At 47.8% G+C, this 14269-nt stretch overlaps 1 protein-coding gene across 5 annotated transcripts in view; it reads left to right on the forward strand.

Annotated features, from left to right (window-relative positions):
* Nucleotides 1-14269, forward strand: part of LOC143768068 (uncharacterized) — a 66213-nt gene that overhangs the window by 32950 nt on the left and 18994 nt on the right. For 2 of the 5 annotated variants that reach the window (XM_077256745.1, XM_077256748.1), the window contains exons 1-2: nt 2649-2788; nt 8994-9141. The gene's annotated coding sequence lies outside the window, so the exon portion shown is untranslated. Of the gene's footprint in view, nt 1-2648; nt 2789-8993; nt 9142-14269 lie in introns of those variants that run through there. The other 3 variants (XM_077256746.1, XM_077256749.1, XM_077256747.1) reach the window with 3 other exon arrangements.

Raw genomic sequence — 14269 nt, forward strand, 5'->3', positions numbered from 1 at the left:
TTCTTCATTTCCGACCAGCTGATAAGAACATTAAAGCCAATTCACTTTCCAGAGCGTTTTTGCCTCCAGATTTTGTTGAAGGACCGCACCACATCGTTGAACCGTCCAGATTAGTGTCGGTGGCCGCGGTTAATCTTGCTAGACTCCCTCCAGGTAAAACCTTTGTATCTACTTCAGATTGGAAATGAGTTATTTGGTGGGGTCATTCTTCTAAGTTGGCCGGTCATGCTGGACAAAGGAAGACTCTGCAACTCATCTACCGTTACTACTGGTGGCCTACCATGGGCAAAGATGTTTAGGAGTATGTTGCTGCCTGTCCTTCATGTGCTCGCAACAAGACTGATAAGCATTTGCCCTCCAGGTGGTTATTACCTCTGTTTGTTCCTTCAGTACCCTGGCAGCACATCGCAATGGACTTTATTACTGATCTCCCCGTCTCCTCTGTCTGTTCAGTCAACTGGGTAGTGGTGGATCATTTTTCAAAGATGGCGCATTTTGTTCCATTACCTGGTCTCCCGTCTGCTTCAGAGCTCGCTGATCATTTCATTCAACATATCTTCCATCTTCATGGGTTTCCTCTCCACATCGTATCTGACAGGGGTGTCCAGTTCACCTCCAAGTTCTGGAGAGTACTTTTTAAGTCTGTACAAGTGGAGCTGGACTTCTCTTCCGCATATCACCCTCAATCCAATGAGCAAGTAGAGAGGACCAATCAAATTCTGACAGGATTCTTGCGTCACTTCGTCAACGTACATCATGATGACTGGATCAAGTTGCTGCCTTGGGCAGAATTCTCGTACAACAATCGAGTGAGTCTTCTGGTAAATCTCCCTTTCAGATTGTGTTTGGGCTCAAACCCAGGATTCCGCTTCCCATCTCTGAGTCTTCTGGCGTTCCTGCAGCTGATACCTTTACGGAGGAATTCTCGAAAGTATGGAGCGACACCAAGGTTGTCTTAGAGAGAGCTTCACTACGTATGAAGAAGCATGCAGACAAAAGACGTCTGGAGGCTCCCTCCTTCCGGCCTGGGGATAAGGTATGGCTCTCCTCCAAGTATATCCATCTGAAAATGCCCTCTTACAAACTGGGTCCCCGCTTCATCCGTCCATTTGAAGTCCTGAAACGGATTAACGCAGTCTCGTACAAATTGAAACTGCTGGCTTCCTTATGAGTGCTTAATTCTTTTCATTTTTCCCTCCTCAATCCCGTACTTTTGAGTTCATTTTTTAAAGATCCTGGTTCCACTCCAGATCCCGTCAGTGAGGAGGATGTTTTTGAGGTAGAGAATATCTTGGCCACTAAAAGGATAAGGGGTAAGATCTATTTTTTGGTGGATTGGAGGGGCTTCGGTCCTGAGGAGAGGTCATGGGAGCCTAGAAAGAATATCCGTGCTCCTCTTCTTCTGAAAAAAATCTACACAGGCTTGAAAAAGAGGGGGCGTAAAGAGGGGGATAATGTTACACCCGGTCTGTTTACTGTACCTCCAGGGGGTCTCTGTCGGGACTTTCGCTCTGTGCCAGCTTCACGCTGTCTGGGCACAGCCTCCACCCCTCCTTCCTCTCCTGCTTCCTGGCATGCGGCCAGCAGGTTGCCTGGCAGGGTTCTTAGGTCGCACGCGAGCTCGCTCCCGGTCTCTTAAAGAGACAGTGTGCATTTTCCAAATGTGGCCTCTAGCCAATGGCGTGTGTTTATCTACTATTTTTAGCCCTTCCACCATAGGGAGGGCGCCGGAGCAACAAGTATCTACTGTTGCTAACTTCCGGTTCCTGTTATCATGCGCTTCTGTTTCTGAAGTATCTGCAAGGAACTCCGCTTATTCTGTCTGTCTCCACAGATTTTCTGCTACCAGTTACCCGGTTATTCTGGACGGCATCCGCAGTATCTACGCTGGATCCGTCTAGTCCTGCCAGTCCGCCAGCCTCACTTCCGGACCACGCCAGTACTCCCGATGCCAGCTTCTTCTCATGCACCCGGTATCCTCCAGTCAGCTCTGCAACACCCGCTAACCTTGCTGGTCTGTCTGTTCTGCTGGGACAGCCACCACGAGTATGGGGACTAACTGAAGGTAGCACCCGTGTCCTCCAGGCATTCCATTCTGTCCCTGTTCGAGGGGACTTACTACGGGTGTCTGGGGCTCACACTGTAACGCCCCCTTCGGAGCCCCCCCGGACTGTGGTCTAGTGGTTCCACATCAAACCTTAATAAATACGAATGTGAACTTCTACATCTGTGCCTCTGTTTCCATTCGTTACAAATGCCCTGTCACATGCATGCACCAGAGGAAGGTGTTTAATTTGTGAGTGTAGTAGGCACAGATCGACCATGCAGTCTCCCTGGTGCAGATGTTAGTATACGCTGCACCAGGCTGTACTAGGGCACTCTGCAACAGGCTCATACACATGCTCCGTACACCGGCTCCGTGCCGTACACCTCGTACACACGTGGCTCCGCTCCGTCCACCCGTGGCTCCACTACATCCACACTGTAAACCCCTCCTGACCCCACACATAAACTTCCCCTCATCCTGCACCATGACAACCAGCACAGCAGAGTCCTGCATACACTGAGGCCCCTGATCATGTGACCCCTGACTCCTCCCCTCCTGTGACCTCATCACAGGTCCTGTGCGCACAGAGCAGCCATATATATGTGGAGTGCGGCTCTGCGGGTGGAGGTCGGTGCTGGAGGCTCCATTATTCTCTATGTGGAGTGCGGCTCTGCGGGTGGAGGTCGGTGCTGGAGGCTCCATTATTCTCTATGTGGAGTGCGGCTCTGCGGTTGGAGGGAGGTAGGTGGTGGAGTTTCTCTATTACAGGGTGTAGGGGACATTAACCCCTTCAGCACTGAGGAGACTCTTTTGGGGTCTCTGTGTGGTGTGAACAGTGACGTAACAGCTGTGGACAGAATGCGGCTTAGGCTACGTTCACATTTGCGTTGTGCGCCGCAGCGTCGGCGCCGCAGCGCACAACGCAAACGAAAACGCGGCAAAACGCACGCTAAAACGCTGCGTTTTGCGCCGCATGCGTCCTTTTTGGCCGAAAGTTGGACGCAAAAAAAATGCAACTTGAAGCGTTTCTTGCGTCCAACGCTTGCGGCCATGCGGCGCAAAACGCAGCACAACGCATGTCCATGCGCCCCCATGTTAAGTATAGGGGCGCATGACGCATGCGGCGCCGCTGCGGCGCCCGACGCTGCGGCGCTGACCGCAAATGTGAACGTAGCCTTCGCTGGTTCCACATTAGATCCATTCAGATAACTGCAGGATGAGAGGACAGAAGCCCAATGAAGTTCGCACAAAATGTGATTGTTTCTCTCCTAGTTCTGCTCCAGCACAATAATGTAGATACCAGTGATGACCGCTCTCTCCACTACTCGATCAGGCATCGGGGTGTTCGGTTGCGCTCGTTACTCAATCCGGTCAATTGAGTACCGCGGATGCTCTTGTCTCCACCCCACATGTTTTGCTGCTGTTAGCCACTAAACATGCAGGGATTTCTGCCATACACGGTAATGCTGTAGCCATGTTGGTCTTATAGAAGACCCAGTGACGCGATGCTCAGCACACCTCCTCAGGAAGCAGTTCAGGGAGAGTTGTTATAGGAGGGAGAGTTTAGATTAATGTCATCCCCACCTAAATATTATAAAGTTGCACACTTTGGTGCCTTTTACGTGGCACTGTAGGGTGTATTAAACTTTTCTTAATCTTATTAAATAAATAATTGTAAAAAGAAATGATGTGGGGTCCCAATTATTTTTAATAACCGTTCAAGGTAAAGCACACAGCCAGTGGCTGATATTATGAGGCTGGGAAGGTCCATGGATATTGGCCCCTTCCCAGCCTAAAAATACCAGCTTTCAGCCAACCCAGAAGTGGAGAATTACATTAGATGCACTAATCTGCCACTTTGCCTCGCTCCTCCCAATTGCCCAGAGTAATACAGTGTCTTGTGAAAGTATTCAGCTCCCTGGAACTTTTCAACCTTTTCCCACATATCATGCTTCAAACATAACGATACCAAGTGTAAATTTTTGGTGAAGAATCAGCAACAAGTGGAACACAATTGTGAAGTTGAACAAAATGTATTGTTTATTTAAACTTTTTTGAAAATTCAATAACTGAAAAGTGGGGCGTGCAATATTATTCCTCCCCTTTAACTTAATACTTTGTTGCGCCACCTTTTGCTGCGATTACAAGTCACTTGGGGTATGTCTCCATCAGTTTTGTACATCGAGAGACTAAAATTCTTGCCCATTCTTCCTTGGCAAACAGCTCGAGCTCAGTGAGGTTTGATGGAGATCGTTTGTGAACAGCAGCTTTCAGCTCTTTCCACAGATTCTCAATTGGATTGAGGTCTGGACTTTGACTTGGCCATTGTAACACCTGGATATGTTTATTTGTGAACCATTCCATTGTAGATTTTGCTTTATGTTTGGGATCATTGTCTTGTTGGAAGACAAATCTCCGTCCCAGTCTCAGGTCTTTTGCAGACTCCAACAGGTTTTCTTCAAGAATGGTCCTGTATTTGGCTCCATCCATCCTCCCATCAATTTTAACCATCTTCCCTGTCCCTGCTGAAGAAAAGCAGGCCCAAACCATGATGCTGCCACCACCATGTTTGACAGTGGGGATGGTGTGTTCAGGGTGATGAGCTGTGTTGCCTTTGCGCCAAACATATCGTTTGACGTTGTTCCCAAAAAGTTCGATTTTGGTTTCATCTTACCAGAGCACCTTCTTCCACATGTTTGGTTTGTCTCCCAGGTGGCTTGTTGCAAATTTTAAGCGACATTTTTTATGGATATCTTTGAGAAATGGCTTTCTTCTTGCCACTCTTCCATAAAGGCCAGATTTGTGCAGTGTACGACTGATTGTTGTCCTATGGACAGACTGTCCCACCTCAGCTGTAGATCTCTGCAGTTCATTCAGAGTGATCATGGGCCTCTTGGCTGCATCTCTGATCAGTCTTCTCCTTGTTTGAGATGAAAGTTTAGAGAGACGGCCGGGTCTTGGTAGATTTGCAGTGGTATGATACTCCTTCCATTTCAATATGATCGCTTGCACAGTGCTCCTTGGGAATCATTTTGTATCCAAATCCGGCTTCAAACTTCTCCACAACAGTATCACTGACCTGTGTGTTGTGTTCCTTGGTCTTCATGATGCTCTCTTTGCTTCAAACAGAACCCTGAGATTATCACAGAGCAGGTGCATTTATACGGTGTGAGGCTGTGGCCTCTGATACCGCTAGGGGGCGCTGTTTGTTCTCCCCAGAATGTGCTTGCAGACGGATGAAGTCCATAGGTGTGCATGAGAGTCACGTATTTCCGGTCCGGGTTTTTCAGGTGGCTGAAGGCCACAGGTTTGTGTGTGTTTAAAAACCCTGCAGTAAGGGATATGAGTGTCGTGTCAGGTGTGCGAGGTGCACGTCAGTGTCAGTCTGGTGTGTGCTGGTCTGCAGAGTGCATGGAGGTACAGGCCAGCAGAGCCAGCACCCAGGGCAGCTGAATAGCCTGGCACCCGCAGCGTACACAGAGATGCAAGTCGTCCATGGTACTGGTCTCTGATGTGGACAGTCCTGTGCCCGGAGGTGGATGTCCTGTGCCCGAAGGAGTCAGATGTGGATAGTCCTGTGCCCGGAGGTGGATGTCCTGTGCCCGAAAGAGGACTAGCATGTGCAACGATTGCAAACAGGTGGATATGGTTCCCGGCTGCTATCCGGAGGATATTCTGAACTGTGTACGACTGTGTGAGTAAAGAGTCTGTAAAGAGACTGTGATACAGCGATGCAGGACACCCACGAGAGCTAGTCAGAGGAAGGCTGGCATGTGTAGTGTCTGCAACATATGAGGCTGTGTGTATGGAGACTTATAGAGACTGTGAGATGGCGTGCGGTCGCCCAGGTAAACTGGACAAGGGAAGTCTGGCCTGTTTAGGGACCGCAAATCTAAAGCCATGTGATATGTATTGCTTTGAACTGGTGTAAACTGGTCACTGATAATATCCACTGAAGTTACCGTATATACTCGAGTATAAGCCGACCCGAGTATAAGCCGACCCCCCTAATTTTGCCACAAAAAACTGGGAAAACTTATTGACTCGAGTATAAGCCTAGGGTGGAAAATGCAGCAGCTACCGGTGAATTTCAAAAATAAAAATAGATGCTCCATACCGTTCATTATGGCCCCATAGCTGTGCCATATAGTGCTCTGCACCGTTCATTATTGCCCCATAGCTGTGCCATATAGTGCTCTGCACCGTTCATTAATGCCTCATAGCTGTACCATAGAAAGCTGCCATATAGTGCTCTGCACCGTTCATTATTGCCCCATAGCTGTGCCATATAGTGCTCTGCACCATTCATTATTGCCCCATAGCTGTGCCATATAGTGCTCTGCACCGTTCATTATTGCCCCATAGCTGTGTCATATAGTGCTCTGCACCGTTCATTATTGCCCCATAGATGTGCCATAGAAAGCTGTGCCATTGCTGCTGCTGCTGCTGCAATAAAAAAAAATGACATACTCACCTCTCTTGCTTGCAGCTCCTCAGCGTCCCGTCCCGGCGTCTCTCTGCACTGACTGATCAGGCAGAGGGCGGCGCGCGCACACTATAAGCGTCATCACGCCCTCTGACCTGCACAGTCAGTGCGGAGAGACGCCGGGAAGATGGAGCGGTGCCCGGCGTGTGGAACGCGAACAGGTGAATATGTAATACTTACCTGCTCCCGGCGTCCCGCTCCTTCCCCCGGACAGCTGGTCTTCGGTGCCGCAGCCTCTTCCTCTATCAGCGGTCACCGTTACCGTTCATTAGAGGAATGAATATGCGGCTCCACCCCTATGGGAGTGGAGTCCATATTCATTTCTCTAATGAGCGGTCCCACGTGACCGCTGAACAGGGGAAGAGCTGCGGCACCCGGAGACCGTGGGACTGCAGGGACAGCGCCAGGAGCCCCGGAAGCAGGTAAGTATGCCTCAGCGCCCTCTCCCCCTCACCCGCCGACCACCGTGACTCGAGTATAAGCCGAGAGGGGCACTTTCAGCCCAAAAATTTGGGCTGAAAATCTCGGCTTATACTCGAGTATATACGGTATATGCATTTATGTGAATTGGACTTTAATGTTGTGAAGAAACACATTAAACGAGACTTTTGTGTTTGAATTTGTGGGTCACTGCTTCTTCAGTGCGTACAATGCTACTGCAGCCTTAAGGTACCGTCACATTAAGCGACGCTGCAGCGATATCGACAACGATGCCGATCGCTGCAGCGTCGCTGTGTGGTCGCTGGAGAGCTGTCACACAGACAGCTCTCCAGCGACCAACGATGCCGAAGTCCCCGGGTAACCAGGGTAAACATCAGGTTACTAAGCGCAGGGCCGTGCTTAGTAACCCGATGTTTACCCTGGTTACCATTGTAAATGTAAAAAAAAAACAGTACATACTCACCTTCTGATGTCCGTCAGGTCCCTGGCCGTCTACTTCCCGCACTGACTGTGAGCGCCGGCCGTAAAGTAAAAGCAGAGCACAGCGGTGACGTCACCGCTGTGCTGTGCTTTACGGCCGGCCGGCGCTCACAGTCAGTGCGGGAAGCAGACGGCCAGGGACCTGACGGACATCAGAGGGTGAGTATGTAGTGTTTTTTTTTTTACTTTTACAATGGTAACCAGGGTAAATATCGGGTTACTAAGCGCGGCCCTGCGCTTAGTAACCCGATATTTACCCTGGTTACCATTGTAAAACATTGCTGGCATCGTTGCTTTTGCTGTCAAACACGACGATACACGCCGATCTGACGACCAAATAAAGTTCTGGACTTTCAGCAACGACCAGCGATATCACAGCAGGATCCAGATCGCTGCTGCGTGTCAAACACAACGATATCGCTATCCAGGACGCTGCAACGTCACGGATCGCTATCGTTATCGTTGCAAAGTCGTTTAGTGTGAAGGTACCTTTACAACGGAGACTTGATTACACACAGGTGGATTATATTTATCATCATTAGGCATTTAGGACAACACTGGATCATTCAGAGATCCACAATTAACTTCTGGAGTGAGTTTGCTGCACTGAAAGTAAAGGGGACGAATAATATTGCACGCCCCACTTTTCAGTTTTTGAATTTCCACAAAAATTTAAAATAACCAATAAGTTCAACTTCACAATTGTGTTCCACTTGTTGATTCTTCACCAAAAATTTACATTTGGTATCTTTACGTTTGAAGCATGATATGTGGGAAAAGGTTGAAAAGTTCCAGGGAGCCGAATACTCTCTCAAGGCACTGTATTTTGGGGGGTTTATCAGATGGCATCAGTCCTAGGGGTTAGTGTTAGAGGACATCTGTCAGACACCCCCATTACTAACCCAGTAAGCTGAAAGAAAGAAAAAGTCAGAAAAATATTTTATTTTTCATAAACAACTCTCCTACCCCCTGGTTCACCAATTTATTAAATTTAAAAAGCCATGCTGGTTCGAAGGAGTCCATGAATTCCAACATGGTCCACAAATGGCAACCTGAAAAACCTAAAAACAGAGAACTGAATGAATATAGACAAGAGACAGTCCTTCATTCACCATCATAGTACAACCTATGTAGCCTTGTTCTGAGATTGAAGCGTTATAGGTCACTCCCGGTCAGGCTGCGCTCCTCGAGAGTGGTTGTCAGTAACTTTACTGATGTCATCACCGCTCTTGCCATGTCTCATGGAGCGCAGTCTGACCTAAAACGCTTCGATCTCAGAACACGGCTCCATAGGATGAACTATAAAATTTGTGGACGTCGTGTGAATGCCATGGACAACATAGGAGCTGCATGGTTAAGATGTTAGTAAATCTAGAACACACCTCTGTAGAACTTTCCTGCATTGTGATTGTGAATCCACTTCGGTCGCCTCTTCCAGCACCGAACATCGGAGATCAGAACTTTTATCACCATCTCCGAGAAACGACTGGCCATGGTGGTCTCACCAAACGTCTGCTCTTTCTCATTCTTTTCTTGCAGGAGCCATAGTGGATTTTATCCTAGATCCATAGAGCCGAATAGAGGAGCGATGTTCCTTCAGTCTGATGTTAACTGATTGTGACGTTTGTCCAATGTCCACTTTATCACAAGGCACTTTACCTCGTAAATCCCACCAGAACAGTTGCAGGTAAAGACCCCAATATCCACAGGTGTCCCTTCTAATTGAGGGGAAACTATCACTTCTAATAATCCTTGGACAGTTCTGACAAACATAGAAAAGTACCCCTTTATGGATGTGACAAATTTTGTTTAGTCACTTTAGCTTCATAGTATCAGCTCTATTCAAATGGTTAAAGCGATTTACCCTTAATATACAAAAAATGTGGAGTTGTTTTAAAAATGTTATATTTAAGTTATTTTTGTGTTGCCACCTCATAAGACTCACAATTGTTTTGTTCTTTTTCTGCCGCTACATACATATGACCCAACTATGAAAGATGGGAATCAAAGAAATGTGTATTGCTTTCAGAGTGCTGCACCCCTTTCTTGGCCCCCACACACAGTATAACGTTCCCCCAGTACCGCCATCATCCACACGCAGTATAATGTTCCCTCAGTACCACCATCCCCCCCACACACAGTATAATGTTCCCCCAGTACCATCATCCTCCACACACATTATAATTCTACATCATGCCCCACACTATAAGCTACCATCCAAACCTCTAGATAAGAAATACTTATCTTCATTCCTGATGCAGTAAGTTGCTTCTTTGTTGGTTCCCACTCACAGTATAATGTTCTGAGAGCACCGCAATCCCCTCACACACAGTATAATATTCTCACAGAACCACCATCTCCTCACACAGTATACAGGTAGTTTTCCCACAGTTCTGCCATCACACCCACACACAATATAATGTTCTCACAGTGCAGCCATTCTTCCACACAGTATAATGCTCTCATACTACCACCAACCCCCCATACACTGTATATTTCTGACTTTAGTCACTAATCATGCACAAGCCTCGCGGCTGGGTAATCAAAAGGTCCGAGGTCAGAACCCATGAGGGTACCTCATAGATAGATGGGTGATACAAAAGTATTGTCAGGTCACGGGCCATGGGTCAAAACCCAGGAGGGTACATCATAGACAAAGGGTGATACAAAAGAATAGTGAGGTCATTGTCCAGGGGTCAAAACACCAGGAAGACAGTGGATCAAGCAAAGGGTCAAAGCAAATGGATGGTCAGAGCACTGTCCTAGGTCAGGCAGTAGTAGAACAGAGCACGGTGAAACAAGGTAAACATTCACCAGTGAGCAAGAAGCTACATTTTGCACTAGTCTGAGGCAGAGAGCTGGCTATATACCCAGGTGTCACGTACCCGCTTCTCAGCACGTGACTCGGGGTTGCGCCTGCAAGGGTTAATTTATCTCCTCTCACTCAGTCCAGCATTTAACCTCTGTCCTATGCTGTAATGGGAGCATAAATCACACCCCAACACAGTGCACACACCCGCTCATACACGCTGCCACCACTCACCGAACACATGGGCGATGAGTCCCGGAAATATTACTACTGTCTGCCAATCAAAAGGCTATGGATTCTTTAGAGCATGCAAGGTTCAGACTTATTAAAGTTTTAGGCCATGTTCACACTTAGCGGTTTTTACCGCGGATCCGCGGCGATTTTGATGCTGCGGGTCCGCAGCAGTTTCCATAGCGTTTACATTAACATGTAAACCCTATGGAAACCGCAAACCGCAAACCGCAGTGCACATGCTGCGGGAAAAAACGTGCAGAAACGCAGCGGTTTAAAACCTGCAGCATGTCACTTCTTTGTGCAGAATCGCAGCGATTCTGCACCCATAGAAATGCATTGTTCCGCTTACTTCCCGCATGGGGCTGTGCCCATGTTGCGGGAAGTAAGCGGATAATGTGCGGGTGGTACCCGGGGTGGAGGAGAGGAGACTCTCCTCCAGGCCCTGGGAACCATAAATAGTGTAAAAAAAAAAAAAGAATTAAAATAAAAAATAATGCTATACTCACCTCTCAGCGCTGCACGCGGCCGTCCGGTCTTCGGTTTGCTGTGCGAACAGGACCTGTGGTGACGTCGCGGTCACATGACCGTGATGACGCCGCGGTCACATGACCGTGACGTCACGAAGGGTCCTTCTCGGCACAGCATCTTTGGAATCGGAGCGCCCGTGCAGCGCCCTGGAGATCCGGACATCAGAGGGTGAGTATAACCAATTTTTATTATTTTTATCATTACTATTGATGCTGCATATTGCTGCATATGCAGCATCAATAGTACAGGAGTAATCCCGCAGCAGAAACCGCGGAACAAACCGCGATAAATCTGCAGGGATAACCGCAGCGGTTTTGCCCTGCAGATTTATCAATTCCGCTGCGGGATAAACCCGCAGAGCACGCCGCTGAGTGTGAACATGGCCTTAAGCTTTAATAGAAAAAGTACAGTGCTTACAATAAGAAGGGTATAAAAATATGGGAATAAAAAGTTACATACAAATAATCAAAACAGTTATAAAAATAAACAGGGAAAACTTACAGAAATATCTAACTTTGTAGTCTGCTTTCTGCTCCCTGAGGGGGGGACAAATATGGAATGGATCACATCAGCTTGGCTGTCCCTCAGTCTGTGAACTACTTTCTTTTTTTTTGTAGGCCTAATTTATAGAGTCACCATGGAGGTCAAACTTCTAGACCAGCCTCTCATGTTAATATAATTGCTTGTTTTTGACTGGACCATGGCCACTCCACCAATGAAATTCTGAAATTCTTTGTGTAACGTTTCCCATAGATAGATAGTGTCAGGCTGTAATTGACATCTCTTCAAAAGAGCCAGAAGGTGTGAAAAGTTTGGAGACAGAAGACTGCCTTCTCAGGATAACATATTCTGTGCCCCTGTGAGACCTGCAGTCTCAGGACAGATGTTAGCTGTTAGTTCTGCTAGTCACACATTCATATCTATACATATTCACTTCATCTCCCTCCTTATGAAAGTGCATGGGGGTTGACTTACAGGTCAGCTCCCGAGCATGTATCTGGTTCCGCCCCACCTTGGTGGGATAGGACATCAGCATTGCCATGATCGACTCCCTAAATGTAGAATTGTGAAATCACATTGCTGTAATATCAGACTCCATCTGAGCAATTTCCCGTTGTCCCCTACTACTCTGTTGAGCCAACTCAGTGGGTTATGATCTGTTATGGTGAAGTTGCGCCCATAGAGGTATGGTTGCAGGTTCTGCAGAGCCGACACAATTGCCAGACATTCCTTCTCAATGGTGGCATAAGCCACTTCTCTGGGCAGGAGTTTCCTGCTTAGGTAGAGAATTGGGTGCTCCTCACCTTGCTGGTTCACCTGGCTGAGAACCGCACCTAGCCCATAGGTACTGGCTTCTGTATAACTACAAACCTGCAAGTGAAATCTGGGGCCTGACAGATGGCTGAACTAACCAATGCTGACTTTAGGGCAGAAAATGATTCCTCACACTGGAGACTCCAGGAGACAATTTTGGGAAGCCTTCTCCTTGTCAGATCAGTTAACGCTTTGGCCAGAGCACTGCAGTTTGGTACAAACCTCCTATAGTAGCCAGCCGTACCCAGGAAAGACAGTACCTGCTTCTTGGTTCGTGGGGTGGACCAGGCTGTAATTGCTTCTACCTTCCCTCGCTCAGGTTTTAGCACTCCTCCCCCCACCCGGTGTCTGAGGTATTGTACTTCCCGCATGGCTACCTGACACTTCCCCGGCTGTAACAGTAAGGCCTGCAGTTTTAAGCCTTTGCAACACCTGAGAAAGATGTACGAGGTGTTCCTCCCAAGAATTACTAAAAATGGCTACATCATCGAGATAAGCAACGGCAAAACCATCACATCCTTCCAATAAGTTATTGACCAACCTCTGTAAGGTGGCAGGGGCATTCTTCATACCAAATGGCATCACCAGAAACTCAAACACCCGAATGGCGTTATAAAGGCAGACCTCTCCAGCGCTTCCTTGGTCAGGGGTATCTGCCAATGTCCCCTACTTAAGTCCATGATGGTGAGGTACAATGCTTTATCTAGCTGCTCTAACAGCTCGTCTTTCCTTGGCATGGGGTAGACCTCACATGTAGTCAGTATATTTAATTTCCTGTAGTCTACACAGAGTAATATGGGTAGTATAGTCCTTTTTTTGGGACAAGAACCACAGGCGAGGCCCAGGCACTCTGGGATTTTTGTATTCGCTTGAGGTTTAGCGTCTCCTCTACCTGTTCTCTCATATGTATCTTCACCTCTGCTGACACCCGGTATGCAGACTGCCATACTGGGGGATTAATACCAGTGTCCACGTGTTGGGGAGCTCATCTAGGGTCACCACATAATTAACATCATTTAGCAGCATGTGTACAGTGTATGGTCCCTCCCATGTGGCCTGTAATTCATTCTGTAACATAGGGACCAACGCCCAAACTTTCTGCCCCTCCTTGTAGGCCCTCAGTCTGGCATTACGGTTGTTCCAGTCCTTCTGGTTGATTTGGGCCTGGGTCACGTTTTCATGGGCCAGGTTGCTCAGTTTTTGCATTCTCTCTCTGAGCCGCAGTACATATTCAACCACTGAGACTCCCATAGTTTTGGGGTCGCCCTCCCAACAGTCCTTAATCAAATCAAGTGGCCCCCTGACCCTCTTCCCATAAACCAGTTCAAATGGGAGAATCTTGTAGATGCCTGGGGTACCTCTCTGTAGGCAAACAACAGATGGAGGAGGTGCCGCTCCCAGTCTCTCCCTTCAGTCTCCACCAGCATTTTGAGCATTTGCTTTAATGTTCTGTTAAAATGATCGCAGAATCCGTTGGTTTGGGGATGATAGGCACTGGACACAAAATGCTGTACTTGTATTTTTTCGCAGAGGCTTTCCATCATGAATTGGGTTCCCTGATCGGTTAACATTTCCCTGGGGAAACCCACACGAGAGCACACAGTCAGTAAAGCATCCGCCACTTTGTCTGCTCGGATATCGTGTAGCATAGTCCACTACTATGAGGATGTACTTTTTGCCAGAACTGCTAGGGATTGCAAGTGGCCCTGTGATATCCACAGCCACTAGCTGGAAAGGCTCATCGATCACTGGCAGTGGTGTCAATGGAGCTTTCTGTATATTTCTGGACTTTCCAACTCTGACAAACTACGCAGGATCGACAGTAATTGGCAATATCTGTCACCATCTTTGGCCAATAGAAGTTATGTGTCAGGCGAGCTTTAGGGTACCGTTACACTAAACGATTTACCAACAATCGCGACCAGCGATA

The sequence above is a fragment of the Ranitomeya variabilis genome, chromosome 4 (assembly GCF_051348905.1).
Source record: "Ranitomeya variabilis isolate aRanVar5 chromosome 4, aRanVar5.hap1, whole genome shotgun sequence".
Classification (NCBI taxonomy): domain Eukaryota; kingdom Metazoa; phylum Chordata; class Amphibia; order Anura; family Dendrobatidae; genus Ranitomeya; species Ranitomeya variabilis.